This window comes from Anomaloglossus baeobatrachus, chromosome 2 (genome assembly GCF_048569485.1).
Source record: "Anomaloglossus baeobatrachus isolate aAnoBae1 chromosome 2, aAnoBae1.hap1, whole genome shotgun sequence".
NCBI classification, from domain to species: domain Eukaryota; kingdom Metazoa; phylum Chordata; class Amphibia; order Anura; family Aromobatidae; genus Anomaloglossus; species Anomaloglossus baeobatrachus.
Window position 1 is genome coordinate 769,567,208 of NC_134354.1, and position 16,501 is coordinate 769,583,708.

The 16,501-nt window shown below is 50.1% G+C and overlaps 1 protein-coding gene across 10 annotated transcripts in view; it reads right to left on the reverse strand.

Annotated features, from left to right (window-relative positions):
• Window positions 1–16,501, reverse strand: part of DLG2 (discs large MAGUK scaffold protein 2) — a 1,610,676-nt gene that overhangs the window by 53,644 nt on the left and 1,540,531 nt on the right. The gene's annotated exons all lie outside the window — the stretch shown is intronic.

Below are 16,501 nucleotides of genomic sequence, written 5' to 3' on the forward strand. Positions count from 1 at the left end.
ATTTGACTAAGAAGGAGAGTGATGGGGTGCTACGCCAGATGACCTGGCCTCCACAGTCACCAGACCTGAACCCAATCGAGATGGTTTGGGGTGAGCTGGACCGCAGAGTGAAGGCAAAAGGGCCAACAAGTGCTAAGCATCTCTGGGAACTCCTTCAAGACTGTTGGAAGACCATTTCCGGTGACTACCTCTTGAAGCTCATCAAGAGAACGCCAAGAGTGTGCAAAGCAGTAATCAAAGCAAAAGGTGGCTACTCTGAAGAACCTAGAATAGAAGACATATTTTCAATTGCTTCACATTTTTTTGTGAAGTATTTCATTCCACATGTGGTAATTCATAGTTTTGCTGCCTTCAATATGAAGCTACATTTTTCATGAAAATAAAAAAAACTTTGAATGAGGAAGTGTGTCCAAACTTTTGGTCTGTACTGTAATTATGATCGTGGCATTTGTAAGTCAATGGATACCGAAAAAACGAACTCTTCGTCTCATAAAGAAATAAAACAAGAACAAAAAAAATCAAGACAAAACAAAAGACATTGCCTTCAAGGCTCAAAATAACTGTTCACTGAGAGGTTACATAAGATCTATATTTCATATAAACAAACAAACAAACAAACAGCAGTAAAACAAAGTCTGGTCATTTAGGACCAAAATCTGTGGTCACTAAGACGTTAATATGGCAGAGAGAGGCATAGGCTGGTGTGCTGTTGATGTTGTACCCACAGAAGATAGCGGCAAAATAACTAATTGCTCAATTATGATAATAACAACCCGACAAAAACCGGAGAGAAAAGAAACATCTCGGATAACATGAACGGGACGTGCGGGCGCGAGTCTTCAGGCTTGTAAAGCAATTAAAGGTCAATGAGATTTGCTTCGGTGGCAGCGCTGTCCGCTAATGTCTGTAACCGCCGCCGGGGAAATCATTAATGGGAGCACAACACAAACTGCAAAATCTATCCAAACCGGAAATATTAAGCAAAAAATAGATAGAAAACCACTAAATGTCCTGAATAACAACTATCGATCTATTTATCATCTCTCTCATGTGTCTGTTCATTCTGTCTCATATCTATAGCTTTCTCTCAAATTATCACATCTTTATATATGTCTATTTATTTAATCATAGTCTATCTATCCATCCCTCTATCTATCCCTCTATCTATCCCTCTATCTATCTATCTATCTATCCATCCATCCATCCATCCATCTATCTATCCCTCTATCTATCCCTCTATCTATCTATCTATCTATCCATCCCTCTATCTATCTATCTATTCATCCATCCATCCATCTATCCCTCTATCTATCTATCTATCTATCTATCCATCCCTCTATCTATCTATCTATCCCTCTATCTATCTATCCCTCTATCTATCCATCCATCTATCCATTCATCCATCCATCCATCTATCTATCTATCCCTCTATCTATCCCTCTATCTATCTATCCCTCTATCGATCTATCTATCTATCTATCTCTATATCTATCCCTCTATCTATCTATCTATCTATCTATCTATCTATCCCTCTATCTATCCCTCTATCTATCTATCTATCTATCCCTCTACCTATCTATCCCTCTATCTATTTATATCTATCTATCTATCCCTCTATCTATCCCTCTATCTATCTATCCCTCTATCTATTTCTATCTATCTATCCCTCTATCCCTCTATCTATCCCTCTATCTATCTATCCCTCTATCTATTTATATCTATCTATCCCTCTATCTCTATCTATCTATCTATCCCTCTATCTATCTATCTATCTATCTATCTATCCCTCTATCTATTTATCTATCTATCTATCTATCCCTCTATCTATCTATCTATCTATCTATCTATCCCTCTATCTATCTATCTATCTATCCCTTGTGACGTATCAACCGGCTGTATTACAAAGGGCCGGTATGTTTTGCAGAAGCATGGGTGCTCTGCAATGTGAAGTTGGCTGGGACCTGTGGTTCCACAGGATTGCATTACATGCAGAGCCATGGAAGGGTGTGTGATGCTGATTACACACTCCTTACCACCTGTGGGTGTGGCTCCAGGGGTTAAAGCAATCCTGTCTCTGAACCTAGGTGGAGTGTGTCTAGTCTAGAGGTGATAGAGAGGTGATAGGAGATAGAGACTAGCTCCAGATGTCCAGTGTGTGTGTACTGGAAACAAGTGAGAGCAGAGCCGGGAGCTCTGGGTGTATCAGCCTGTGTGGAGGCTGAACACAAGGCTCTGATATTGAGTCTGAGGTGAGTGCAGCCAAGCCAGGGCTGTAGGGCCGAATCTCTCCAGGAGGAGAGACAGACGGGTCTGCAGAGGGCCCTGGGTGCTGGAGGAACCTTGGCTAGAGCTGTACGCTGGCAGGAGCAAGAGAGTGGGGAAGTTGCTAAAACTTCCATTATGGACTTATTATTTATGTTTGAGGGCAGTTTATGCTGAGTGGTTTTAAATAAACTGCCGGAATTTCTATGAAGAGACTGTGTACGTGTGTTGCTGAAGCTCCCTCACACCGCTGCAAGCGAGTGGAACCCCCACGTTGCAGGGCGCAACGTTACACCCTCTATCTATTTATATCCATCTATCTATCTATTTATATCCATCTATCTATCTATATCCATCTATCTATCCCTCTATTTATATCTATCTATTTATATCTATCTATCCCTCTATCTATCCCTCTATCTATCTATCTATCTATCTATCCCTCTATCTATCTATCCCTCTATCTATCTATCTATCTATCTATCTATCTATCTATCCCTGTATCTATCTATCCCTCTATCTATCTATCTATCTATCTATCTATCTATCTATCCCTCTATCTATTTATATCTATCTATCTATCTATTTATATCTATCTATCCCTCTGTCTATCCCTCTATCTATTTATATCTATCTATCCATCTCTTTATCTTTCTCATTTCGATATATCTATCTTTCTTTTAAGCATAATTCTATCTCTAGCAGCAAAGACACCAATGCGGAAAACTAGAAGTAAAGGTGGGCCTTTGTAATTCTAAAAGAAGTTGAGATAGGTCTTATCGCTAAAGGAGTGGGGGCAGAACTTTGTCACTCTACAGGAAGTGACGATGGGTCTTTTGTCTCTACAAGGAAAGGGGCAAGTCTTTGTCTCTCTACAGGAAGTAAGAGCGGGTCTTTGTCTCTGTACAGGAAGTAAGAGCGGGTCTTTGTCTCTACAGGAAGTAAGAACGGGTCTTTGTCTCTGTACAGGAAGTAAGAGCGGGTCTTTGTCTCTACAGGAAGTAAGAGCGGGTCTTTGTCTCTGTACAGGAAGTAAGAGCGGGTCTTTGTCTCTACAGGAAGTAAGAACGGGTCTTTGTCTCTCTACAGGAAGTAAGAGCGGGTCTTTGTCTCTCTACAGGAAGTAAGAGCGGGTCTTTGTCTCTCTACAGGAAGTAAGAGCGGGTCTTTGTCTCTCTACAGGAAGTAAGAGCGGGTCTTTGTCTCTCTACAGGAAGTAAGAGCGGGTCTTTGTCTCTGTACAGGAAATAAGAGCGGGTCTTTGTCTCTGTACAGGAAGTAAGGGCGGGTCTTTGTCTCTGTACAGGAAGTAAGGGCGGGTCTTTGTCTTTCTACAGGAAGTGAGGATGGGTCTTTGTCTCTCTTCTGGAGTTGTGTATGGATCTTTGTCTCTCTACAGGAAGTGATGATGGGTCTTTGTCTCTCTACAGGAAGTGAGGATGGGTCTTTGTCTCTCTTCTGGAGTTGTGTATGGATCTTTGTCTCTCTACAGGAAGTGAGGATGGGTCTTTGTCTCTCTACAGGAAGTGAGGATGAGTCTTTGTTTCTCTACAGGAAGTGAGGATGGGCCTTTGTCTCTCTTCTGGAGGTGTGTATGGATCTTTGTCTCTCTACAGGAAGTGAGGATGGGTCTTTGTCTCTCTACAGGAAGTGAGGATGGGTCTGTGTCTCTCTACAGGAAGTGAGGATGGGTCTTTGTCTCTCTACAGGAAGTGAGGATGGGTCTTTGTTTCTCTACAGGAAGTGAGGATGGGTCTTTGTCTCTCTACAGAAAGTGAGGATGGGTCTTTGTCTCTGCAGGAAGTGAGGATGGGTCTTTGCCTCTCTTCTGGAGGTGTGTATGAATCTTTGTCTCTCTACAGGAAGTGAGGATGGGTCTTTGCCTCTCTTCTGGAGGTGTGTATGGATCTTTGTCTCTCTTCTGGAGGTGTGTATGGATCTTTGTCTCTCTCAGGAAGTGAGGATGGGTCTTTGCCTCTCTTCTGGAGGTGTGTATGGATCTTTGTCTCTCTACAGGAAGTGAGGATGGGTCTTTGCCTCTCTTCTGGAGGTGTGTATGGATTTTTGTCTCTCTACAGGAAGTGAGGATGGGTCTTTGCCTCTCTTCTGGAGGTGTGTATGGATCTTTGTCTCTCTTCTGGAGGTGTGTATGGATCTTTGTCTCTCTACAGGAAGTGAGGATGGGTCTTTGCCTCTCTTCTGGAGGTGTGTATGGATCTTTGTCTCTCTACAGGAAGTGCGGATGGGTCTTTGTCTCTCTTCTGGAGGTGTGTATGGATCTTTGTCTCTCTACAGGAAGTGCGGATGGGTCTTTGTCTCTCTTCTGGAGGTGTGTATGGATCTTTGTCTCTCTACAGGAAGTGAGGATGGGTCTTTGTCTCTCTTCTGGAGGTGTGTATGGATCTTTGTCTCTCTACAGGAAGTGCGGATGGGTCTTTGTCTCTCTTCTGGAGGTGTGTATGGATCTTTGTCTCTCTACAGGAAGTGAGGATGGGTCTTTGCCTCTCTTCTGGAGGTGTGTATGGATCTTTGTCTCTCTACAGGAAGTGCGGATGGGTCTTTGTCTCTCTTCTGGAGGTGTGTATGCATCTTTGTCTCTCTATAGGAAATGGGGGTGATTTTTTTCATCTCTACAGGACGTTGGGGCAGGTCTTTATCACTACAAGAGATATAGGCTTATGGAAGCGACAGTAAACATGAAGTGGCTCTGCCTTGCTGTTGTTTGCCTGTACTCTTTCCACTTGATTTTTATTTCGCACTATGAGATAATAAATAGTATTTTTCCATGCTGTGGTGCGTGTAATCATTGCCACGTCTACTACTTGGAACTTTTAGTGACTTTTACATAAGACAGAGCACCACTAATTGTTACAGTATAGATATGTGTGCATTTATGAGAAAAAGATGGCAGTTCCATGTGTGGAGGTTTAGAGGGCGTATTTTTGTCTCTTCATAGGATGTGGGGGGTCTTTGTCTTTCACTGGAAGTGGGAATGGTTCTTTGTCTTTCTACAGGAAATAGAGGCAGGTCTATGTCACTGTACAGGCAGTGAGTTTTGGTCTTTGTCTCTCTAAAAGCCGTGAGGGCGTGTATTTTTCTCCCTACAGGAAGGGGGAGGGGTATTTATCACTTTACTGAATTGGGGTACGTCTTTGCCGCTTTACAGGAAGTGGTGTGCCTATTTGTCTCTTTACAGGAAGATGAGTTGGGTCTTTGTCTCTCTACAGGAAGCTGCGGTGTGTTACGGGGGCTGTCGGATAATAAGGGAATGGAAGGCTATCCGACAGTCACGGTCCACCGTGCAGAGCTCTGCTGCAGAGTATGGCAGAGGATAGGGGAAACCTGTACAACCAAAGCGGTACTGACACTGTTGCGTCACAGTGTCACGAAGACCAATAGCGGCGTATACTGTTTAAGTTACAGCGACTGCCTTATTAGCATAACATAGGAGTGGAAATGCAAAGGAGTGAGGAATACAACATAAAAGTGCATAGAAGTCTCACAGTCTGTGAGCGTCTCAGTTAACAGTCACAGAGACTAGGTGTAGTGTGTGCAATATGGCACCTACCTATGTCCGCTCCACTTGTGGTGCAAGGATACGGACAGCAGCAAGGCTGCTAGCTTGAAACTCCTGCCTATGACCGCTCCCCTAGTGTGCGAGGATACGGACTGCTGCAGGAGGCAGCGTAGTGGAGCGTTACCCTAGAGGGCAACGACCACCTAACCTACCTATGTCCGCTCCACTAAGGTGCGAGGACACGGACAACAGTACGGCTGAAAGGTACAGGAGCGCTACCCTACCGATAGCGCTCACCTCAGAGTAGAACCACAAGGCCCAGTCAGACCATGTGCAGCAAGCACCTGCCTATGTCCGCTCCACTAAGGTGCGAGGATACGGACCACAGCATAAGCTGCAAGGTACAAGAGCGTTACCCTACCGATAACGCTCACCTAGATAGAATAGCTGCCGCAAGGGACATGCACAGAGCGTCTACTCCTATGCAGGAACCAAGAGGACTGAGCGCTGGGCGGCGTGCGTCAGGGTCTTATATAGACTCTGTGCCTTATCCAAGATGGAGGACTCCAGAGCCAATCCACTGCCAGAACCACAGCAATGACGTCACGCAGGCCTATCACCGAGCAAAGCGTTACAAGCACATGACCAGCGACCAATCGGCATAGAAGGTTTCAGAGACATGTGACCACGTGTCACAAGTACATGACCAGCAGCCAATCAGCTTAGAAGGTGTCAGAGACATGTGACCTCGTGTCAGCGATGATTTCACCCGCACATGTGCAATGGCTCCAAGATAGGACTTAGGCGGGCTTTGCACGCTGCGACATCAGTAACAATGTGTTACCGATGCTGCAGCGATAGTCCCGCCCCCGTCGCACGTGCGATATCTAGTGAAGGCTGCCGTAGCGATTATTATCGCTACGGCAGTTTCACACGCACATACCTGCCGTGCGACGTCGCTCTGGCCGGCGAGCTGCCTCCTTCCTAAGGGCGCGGGTCGTGCGGAATCACAGCGACGTCACACGGCAGGCGGCCAATTGAAGTGGAGGGGCGGAGATGAGCAGGATGTAAACATCCCGCCCACCTCCGTCCTTCTCATTGCAGCCGGCGGCAGGTAAGGTGAAGTTCCTCGCTCCTGCGGCTTCATACACAGCGATGTGTGCTGCCGCAGGAGCGTGGAACAACATCGCACCTGTCGCTGCATCGGCATTATGGAAATGTCGGAGGCTGCAGCGATGATACGATAACGACGCTTTTGCGCTCGTTCATCGTATCAAAAAGGTTTTACACGTTGCGATATCGACTGCGACGCCGGATGTGCGTCACTTTCAATTTGACCCCATCGACATCGCACGTGCAATGTCGCAACGTGCAAAGCCGCCCTTAGTCTCCAGCGCTTGCACGTGTGCAGTAGCAAGAAATCCGAACATAGTCTCCAGTGCTCGCACATGTGCAGTAGCAAGAAATCCGAACATAGTCTCCAGTGCCACAGCAACCGTAACAGTACCTCCCCCTCAAGGGTCCCCCTCCCGGCGACGCAGGTAGTCGGCAACTAAGTCGGGAGCATGGACAGCCTCCTCAGGCTCCCAAGAGCGATGTTCCGGGCCGTAGCCCTCCCAATCTATCAAGAAGAACCTGCGCCCTCGAACCATCTTAGAACCAACTATGGCTCGTACCTCATAGCTAGAGCGAGAGGAATCAGAGGCAGGAGAGTGCACTTCACGAGCGTGAGGTAAAATAGCCGGCTTTAACAGTGAGACATGGAATTTGTCATGGATCCTAAGATGGACGGGTAACTTCAATTGGTAGACTACAGGATTTACCTGTCGAAGAACCTCATAAGGACCCAGGAAGCGAGGAGCAAATTTGACAGAGCTCACTCTAAGTTTCACGTGTTTTGCAGAGAGCCACACAAAGTCCCCCGGAGAAAAGACAGGAGCCGGGCGACGAAACCGATCGGACACCGTCTTCATACGGTCCTTAGCTGCTTGGATCGACTCTTGAGTCCGATCCCAAACCTCTCTGGCATTAGTTGCCCAGTCGGCCACAAGAGGAGGAGGTGCAGCAGCGGGAAACGGTACCGGTACCCTAGGGTGTTGCCCATTGTTGAGTACGAATGGTGTCTGCCCAGTGGCCTCAGCCAGAGAATTGTTAAGGGCAAACTCTGCCCAGGGTAGGAGGGAGGACCAGTTATCATGGTTCTCAGCAACAAAGTGTCGAAGGTATATAATCATGGATTGATTGGTACGCTCAACCAAACCATTGGTCTCCGGATGGTATGCCGAAGAGAGATTCAACTCAATTTGCAGAAGGCTACAAAGATCTCGCCAGAAACGGGAAGCAAATTGCGGACCTCTATCACAAATGATACGATCTGGCATCCCGTGAAGCCTAAAGACATGCTTGAGGAATAGTTTGGCTAGTACCCTGGAAGATGGGATTCTTGCTAACGGTACGAGGTGAACCATCCGGGAGAAATGGTCCGTAATGACCCACACAAATCGATGTCCCTGTGAACACAGAAGATCACCCACAAAGTCCATGCCTACCACCTCCCATGGTCTATCTGGCACTGGCAAAGGATGCAAGAGCCCAGCCGGTCTCTGCCGTAACGGACGGTTGCGAGCACATGAGTAGCAGGAACCGACATATCTCTTGACGTGGCTGGCTAAGTGTGGCCACCAATACCACCTCTCGAGTAACTCTCGTGTCCGTCTAATACCAAAATCCCCACCCACCTTTGAGGTGTGGGCCCACGACAATATATCATTTTGTCGATTAGGTGGAACAAAGGTCTTGCCCGGTGGGATTTGGTCTAACGTTACAGGAGAGAGTGTGTGAAAAACCGTAGATGGAAGAATGAGACGAGGGTCCTCATTCTCTTCCTGAGATGATTCCATAGAGCGAGAGAGTGCATCGGCCTTATTATTCTTACTCCCGGTAAGATAATTAATGGAGAAGTTAAACCGAGAGAAAAACAAGGACCAGCGAGCTTGCCGAGGATTCAAATGTTGTGCAGTTTGCAAATACGTCAGGTTCTTATGGTCCGTAAACACCTGAAAGGGCTGCCTGGCTCCATCGAGCAAGTGACGCCACTCTTCCAATGCTAATTTTAGGGCAAGTAGTTCCCTGTCACCAATAGTGTAGTTCCTCTCACCGGGAGAGAACGCCTTTGCAAAGAAAAAACACGGTCTTTTTCTACCTGAGCTGTTCTTTTGATATAGAACTGCTCCAGCTCCTACAGAGGACGCGTCCACCTCCATGAGAAAGGGCCTATTCTCGTCAGGTCTTTGGAGGACAGGAGCAGATGAAAAGTGTTCTTTGACTGCCTTGAAAGCCTGGGATGTCTCAGTAGACCAGACCTTAGGATTGGCGCCCTTTTTAGTCAAAGCCACTAACGGAGCTACCAAGGTAGAAAAGTGTGGTATAAATTGCCGGTAATAATTTATGAATCCCAGGAAGCGTTGTACTGCTTTCAAGGAATGAGGTTCAGCCCATTCCATAACTGCAGAAAGCTTCGCAGGATCCATTGCCAATCCCTCATGAGAAATGATATAGCCTAAGAAGGGTAGAGAGGCTTGCTCAAATATACATTTCTCGAGTTTGGCAAACAGAGAGTGCTCCCTTAGACGTGACAGAACCCTGATCACATCCAACCGATGTGTCTCCAGGTCGGGAGAAAAAATTAGTATATCATCCAAATATACCACCACCGATGATAACAGTAAATCCCTAAACACGTCATTTACGAAGTCCTGGAACACTGCGGGTGCATTACACAGACCGAAAGGCATGACGAGGTATTCATAGTGACCGTCTCTGGTGTTAAAAGCGGTCTTCCATTCGTCACCCTCTCGAATTCGCACTAAGTTATAAGCACCTCGCAGATCCAACTTCGTAAATACTTAAGCTCCCCGTAGTCTGTCAAACAGTTCAGAAATTAGGGTCAAGGGGTATCTATTCTTTACAGTAATGGCGTTAAGACCCCTGTAGTCTATGCAGGGACGCAGATCACCCTCTTTTTTCCGCACAAAGAAAAAACCAGCCCCTGCAGGTGAGACAGACTTGTGGATGAAGCCCCTCTCCAGACTATCCTTTATATAGGCCGACATAGCCTCGGATTCTGGGATAGACAAGGGATAGACCCTGCCCTTTGGTGGAACAGAACCCGGCAAGAGGTCTATAGCACAGTCATAAGGCCTATGAGGTGGAAGAGTCTCAGCACTGTGCTTGGAAAACACATCAGTGAAATCCACATAGGGTGTAGGTAAGGGAGACAGATCAGTTGATATAACCGCAACGACCTTAGGTGGTAAGGGAAGACATCGGTACTGACATTTCGAACCCCAACTAATAATGCTGTCGGACTCCCAGTCAATTAGAGGAGCATGAGTCCGAAGCCATGGGAGACCCAGAAGTACGTCGTCTATACCTTTAGGCAAAACAAGAAAAGAAATATCCTCTATGTGACCATGAGACAGGGAAAGGCGCAAGGGAACTGTCCTCAATGTAATGGAGTCAGACAACATAGTCCCATTAACAACCCGGACAGGAATAGGCGCCTCTAACATGATAGAGGGAATATTGTGTCTCTTTTCAAATCCTGAGGACACAAAAGTCCCGTCAGCTCCGGAATCCACAAAAGCCATAATAGGCCATGTATTCTCAGAGAATGAGAGCTGACCTGGGACACTACACTTAGAGGGTGCAGAAGGCGTCTCTAGTAACCCCCCTCTAATGGTTACTAGGCCAGGGAGTTTCCCTGACGGCTAGGACACTTGTTGGCATAGTGCCCAGCCTGACGACATATGTAACAGATAGGAGAGCCCGCCTTACGAGGTCGGGAAGTAGTATAACCCAACTCCATAGGAATAGGAGATATCTCAGATGCTGAGGAAGATGGAGAAGGAACTACAGCATCTGAACCAACTCGACGCTTGGGACGTGACAAGGTAACCTCGAGTCTACGTTCCTTATGGCGTACATCGATCCTAGTTGCTACCGTAATTAAGTCCTCCAGAGAAGGAGGAACTTCCCGAATAGCAAGAGCATCTTTGACATAGCCTGCAAGACCCCTCCAGAAGATAGGTATTAACACCTTCCCAGGCCAGTCTAACTCTGCTACCAAGGTACGAAAAGCAATGGCATAAGAGCTGGTAGATAACAAACCTTGAGACAGATCTAGCAGTCTCAAAGCCGCATCATGGGTAACCTGCGGTCCCATGAACACTGCTTTAAGAGCATCAAGGAAGTCTTGATGTCTCTGAGTAACCAAATCAGAGCACTCCCATAAGGGAGTAGCCCACTCTAAGGCTTTATCCTGAAGCAGGGATATAATAAAGCCTACTTTGGACCTCTCCGTAGAGAAGCGAGAGGAATTAACCTCAAGGTGAATCTGACACTGGCTTATGAACCCACGACAAGACCTGGCATCGCCAGAGTATCTGTTGGGTAGAGCAAGTCGTGGGTCATGTAGTGAAGACACCAAAGTTTGAGGTTTATACTCTACAGTCTTGAGCCTTGCTTCAAGAACCTGTATATACTGATGTAATTGTTGATACTCTGCCATCTCTGCCAGACCCTTGGCTCAGTCCTAATGTTACGGGGGCTGTCGGATAATAAGGGAATGGAAGGCTATCCGACAGTCAGGGTCCACCGTGCAGAGCTCTGCTGCAGAGTATGGCAGAGGATAGGGAAAACCCATACCTCCCAACCGTCCCGGATACAGCGGGACAGTCCCTCTTCTGAGCCTTTGATCCCGGGTCCCGCCCGTGAGGCTGTTTGTCCCGGCTCCACCCACCCACTGTAGCCCCGCCTCGCTGTTTCTCCCTTCTACTATTCATTACAGAGCCGAGCGCGCACCTACTCCTGTGACTGCTGCTGAGGTATGAATCACCCCCTGCAGCAGAGCGACCCCCCTGCAGCAGAGCGACCCCCCCCTGCAGCAGAGCCCCCCCCCCTTGCACCAGAGCCGACCCCCCCCAGTCCCGGAGCCTGCGTTTGTCTGCAGCTGTTCTCTGATTCCCCGTGTGCGGCTTCTCACTGCTGCAGACACGCGGGGAGTCAGGAAGCTGAGGAGACCGTGCAATCAGCACTTCTCTCTCCTGCAGATAGCAGTGACAATAACCTATGCAGAGTGACATCTGCAGGCTTCTATTAGCTTACCGATCAGTGGTCTCCTGCCTGTGGAGCAGAGCTGCTGGGTCCTAGCTTCCCAACAGCTTCAGCTCTGCTTTATCCTGGCTCCCCTACCAGTTAAAGGGAACATGTCAGCAGAAATTTCACAATAAAAATAAAAGATTCCCCTCTGCAGCTCCTGGGCTGCTTCTAGAAAGGTTCCTGTTGTTATTGTGCCCCCTTTGAGACCTACAAAAATACTTTATGAAGTCTTACCTTTTTGTATGCAAATGTGTTTTTATGGTCACGGGGGCGGGCTGTCTGGCATCCGTTATTCCCCCTCCTGCCGCTTTACGCAGTCCCCCATTGCTCATTTACATACACAAGGACGCCTTCCTCATGTAACTGTCCTCCCGAAGTTTTGCGCATGTGAACGCTTTTTCAGGTGATTGCGCAGGCACGAGATTATGGGCGGCGCTGTGATTGTCATCAGCAGCGTTAACCAAGTACCCGCCCATAATCTCGTGCCCGCACTTTTCCCTCTGACTCCACCGTTATGCGCAAGTGCTGGCCATATGAACCATGTTACCTATTACTGCTTGCACGAGATTATGGGCGGGTACTTGGATGACTTTGCTGATGACAATCACAGCGCCGCCCATAATCTCGCGCCCATGGTAATAGGTAACGTGGTTCATATGGCCAGTGCTTGCGCATAACGGTGGAGGCAGAGTGAGAAGCGCGGGCACGAGATTATGGGCAGGTACTTGGATGACGCTGCTGATGACAATCACAGCGCCGCCCATAATCTCGCGCCTGCGCAATCACCTCAAAAGCGTTCACACTTTGCACAGTGCTTACTCCCGCGAGAGTGGCACTGGGCATGCACAAAACTTCAGGAGGACAGTTACATGAGGAAGGCGTCCTCATGTATGGAAATGAGCAATGGGGGACGGCGTACAACGGCAGGAGGGGGAATAACGGACGCCAGGCAGCCCGCCCCCGTGACCATAAAAACAGATTTGCATACAAAAAGGTAAGACTTCATAAAGTATTATTTTAGGTCTCAAAGGGGGCACAATAGCAACAGGAACCTTTCCAGAATGCAGCCAAGGAGCTGCAGAGGGGAATCTTTTATTTTTTTTGCTAAATTTCTGGTGACAGGTTCCCTTTAAAGGGAACCTGTCAGGTGCAATCTGCACTCAGAGCCAGGAGCAGTTCTGGGTGTATATTGCTAATCCCTCCCTAACTGTCCCTGTATACACTAGCATAGATAAAGGCATCTATAGAAAAAGTATTTTTAAAGAGCTTATATCTTATGCTAATTAGCGCGGGGACTAGTCCCAAGTGCGTTACTTCACTTGGCTAGTCGGCTCATATAGCGTGTTAGTACTCACACAGGGGCGTAATAACATGCTAACATGCTATGCGAGCCGACTAGCCAAGTGAAGTAACGCCCTTGTGACTAGTCCCCGCGCTCATTAGCATAAGATATAAGATCTTTAAAAATATTTGTTCTTGATCTCTTTATCTATGCTAGTGTATACAGGGACGGTTAGGCAGGGATTAGCAATATACACCCAGAACTGCTCCTGGCTCTGAGTGCATATTGCACCTGACAGGTTCACTTTAAAGGGAACCTGTCACCAGATTTGGGGCCTATAAGCTGCGGCCACCACCAGCGGGATCTTATGTACACATTCTAACATGCTGCATACCTCCCAACCGTCCCGGATACAGCGGGACTTTCACGCTTTACGTTGTTTGTCCCGTTGCCACGGGCGGGACGGCCGGCTCCCGGGCTCCGCCCACCCACTCTCTCTCCGCCTCCCTGCTTTTCCCTCCTACCATCCTAGTAGACGTGGCATAGAGAGGAGCGCTGCCTGTGCTGCTGCTGGTACAGTAAACTAATCTCCCCAGCGCTGATTTCCCTCCCTCCCCCCTCACCCCCGGCCGGAGCCTGTCTGTGCGGTCGGCCGGCCGCCTGTCTGTGCGGTCGGCCCGCCACCTGTCTGTGCGGGCGCCCCCCTGCCGCCTGTCTGTGCGGGCGCCACCCGCCGCCTGTCTGTGCGGGCGCCCCCCGCCGCCTGTCTGTGCGGGCGCCCCCCTGCCGCCTGTCTGTGCGGGCGCCCCCCTGCTGCCTGTCTGTGCGGGCGCCTCCCTGCCGCCTGTCTGTGCGGGCGCCCCCCTGCCGCCTGTCTGTGCGGGCGCCCCCCTGCCGCCTGTCTGTGCGGGCGCCTCCCTGCCGCCTGTCTGTGCGGGCGCCCCCCTGCCGCCTGTCTGTGCGGGCGCCCCCCGCCGCCTGTCTGTGCGGGCGCCCCCCTGCCGCCTGTCTGTGCGGGCGCCCCCCTGCCGCCTGTCTGTGCGGGCGCCCCCCTGCCGCCTGTCTGTGCGGGCGCCCCCCTGCCGCCTGTCTGTGCGGGCGCCCCCCGCCGCCTGTCTGTGCGGGCGCCCCCCGCCGCCTGTCTGTGCGGGCGGCCCGCCGCCTCATTGTGCGGGCGGCCGGCCGCCTCTCTCTGCGGGCGGCTGGCCGCCTCTCTGTGCGGGCGGCCCGCCGCCTGTCTGTGAAGGCGGCCGGCCGCCTGTCTGTGAAGGCGACCGGCCGCCTCACTGTGGCTGCCTGCGTGTCCGTGCTGGAGGCCCGCCGGCTGCCTGCGTGTCCGTGCTGGAGGCCCGCCGGCTGCCTGCGTGTCCGTGCTGGAGGCCCGCCGGCTGCCTGCGTGTCCGTGCTGGAGGCCCGCCGGCTGCCTGCGTGTCCGTGCTGGAGGCCCGCCGGCTGCCTGCGTGTCCGTGCTGGAGGCCCGCCGGCTGCCTGCGTGTCCGTGCTGGAGGCCCGCCGGCTGCCTGCGTGTCCGTGCTGGAGGCCCGCCGGCTGCCTGCGTGTCCGTGCTGGAGGCCCGCCGGCTGCCTGCGTGTCCGTGCTGGAGGCCCGCCGGCTGCCTGCGTGTCCGTGCTGGAGGCCCGCCGGCTGCCTGCGTGTCCGTGCTGGAGGCCCGCCGGCTGCCTGCGTGTCCGTGCTGGAGGCCCGCTGGCTGCCTGCGTGTCCGTGCTGGAGGCCCGCCGGCTGCCTGCGTGTTTGTGCTGAATGGGTGTGGATGGGGAGTGGATATGGGCGTGACTGTGAAATGGGTGTGGTTAGGGGGCGTGGCCTAAAAATTTGCCGCGGCGCGCTACGCGCGCCGCAAACTTTGTCCCTCTTTTCCTTCTTTAAAAGTTGGGAGGTATGGGAAAACCTGTACAACCAAAGCGGTACTGACACTGTTGCGTCACAGTGTCACGAAGACCAATAGCGGCGTATACTGTTTAAGTTACAGCGACTGCCTTATTAGCATAACATAGGAGTAGAAATGCAAAGGAGTAAGGAATACAACATAAAAGTGCATAGAAGTCTCACAGTCTGTGAGCGTGAAAGCACCTGTCTCAGTTAACAGTCACAGAGACTAGGTGTAGTGTGTGCAATATGGCACCTACCTATGTCCGCTCCACTTGTGGTGCAAGGATACGGACAGCAGCAAGGCTGCTAGCTTGAAACTCCTGCCTATGACCGCTCCCCTAGTGTGCGAGGATACGGACTGCTGCAGGAGGCAGCGTAGTGGAGCGTTACCCTAGAGGGCAACGACCACCTGACCTACCTATGTCCGCTCCACTAAGGTGCGAGGACACGGACAACAGTACGGCTGAAAGGTACAGGAGCGCTACCCTACCGATAGCGCTCACCTCAGAGTAGAACCACAAGGCCCAGTCAGACCATGTGCAGCAAGCACCTGCCTATGTCCGCTCCACTAAGGTGCGAGGATACGGACCACAGCATAAGCTGCAAGGTACAAGAGCGTTACCCTACCGATAACGCTCACCTAGATAGAATAGCTGCCGCAAGGGACATGCACAGAGCGTCTACTCCTATGCCGGAACCAAGAGGACTGAGCGCCGGGCGGCGTGTTGTCAGGGTCTTATATAGACTCTGTGCCTCATCCAAGATGGAGGACACCAGAGCCAATCCGCTGCCAGAACGACAGCAATGACGTCACGCAGGCCTATCACCGAGCAAAGCGTCACAAGCACATGACCAGCGACCAATCAGCATAGAAGGTGTCAGAGACATGTGACCACGTGTCACAAGCACATGACCAGCGGCCAATCAGCTTAGAAGGTGTCAGAGACATGTGACCTCGTGTCAGCGATGATGTCACCCGCACATGTGCAATGGCTCCAAGATAGGACTTAGTCTCCAGCGCTTGCACATGTGCAGTAGCAAGAAATCCGAACATAGTCTCCAGTGCCACAGCAACCGTAACAGGGTGCGTCTTAGTCACTTTATGGGAACTGGGGTGCGAATTTGTCTCTGTACAGGAAGTGGGGGTGGGTCTTTGTCTCTCTCCAGGAATCAGGTGTAGTTCTTTGTCTTTATACAAGAAGTGGGGGTGGTCTTTGTGTCCCTACAGGAAATTATGGCATTTCTTTGTCTCTCTGTAGGAAGTGAGGGTGGGTTATTGTCTCTCTATAGGAAGTTGGTGTATCTATCTCTGTACAAAAAGTAGGAATGGTTCTTTGTCTTTTTACAGAAAATGGGGCAGGTCTTTGTTACTCTACAGGAAGTGGAGGCAG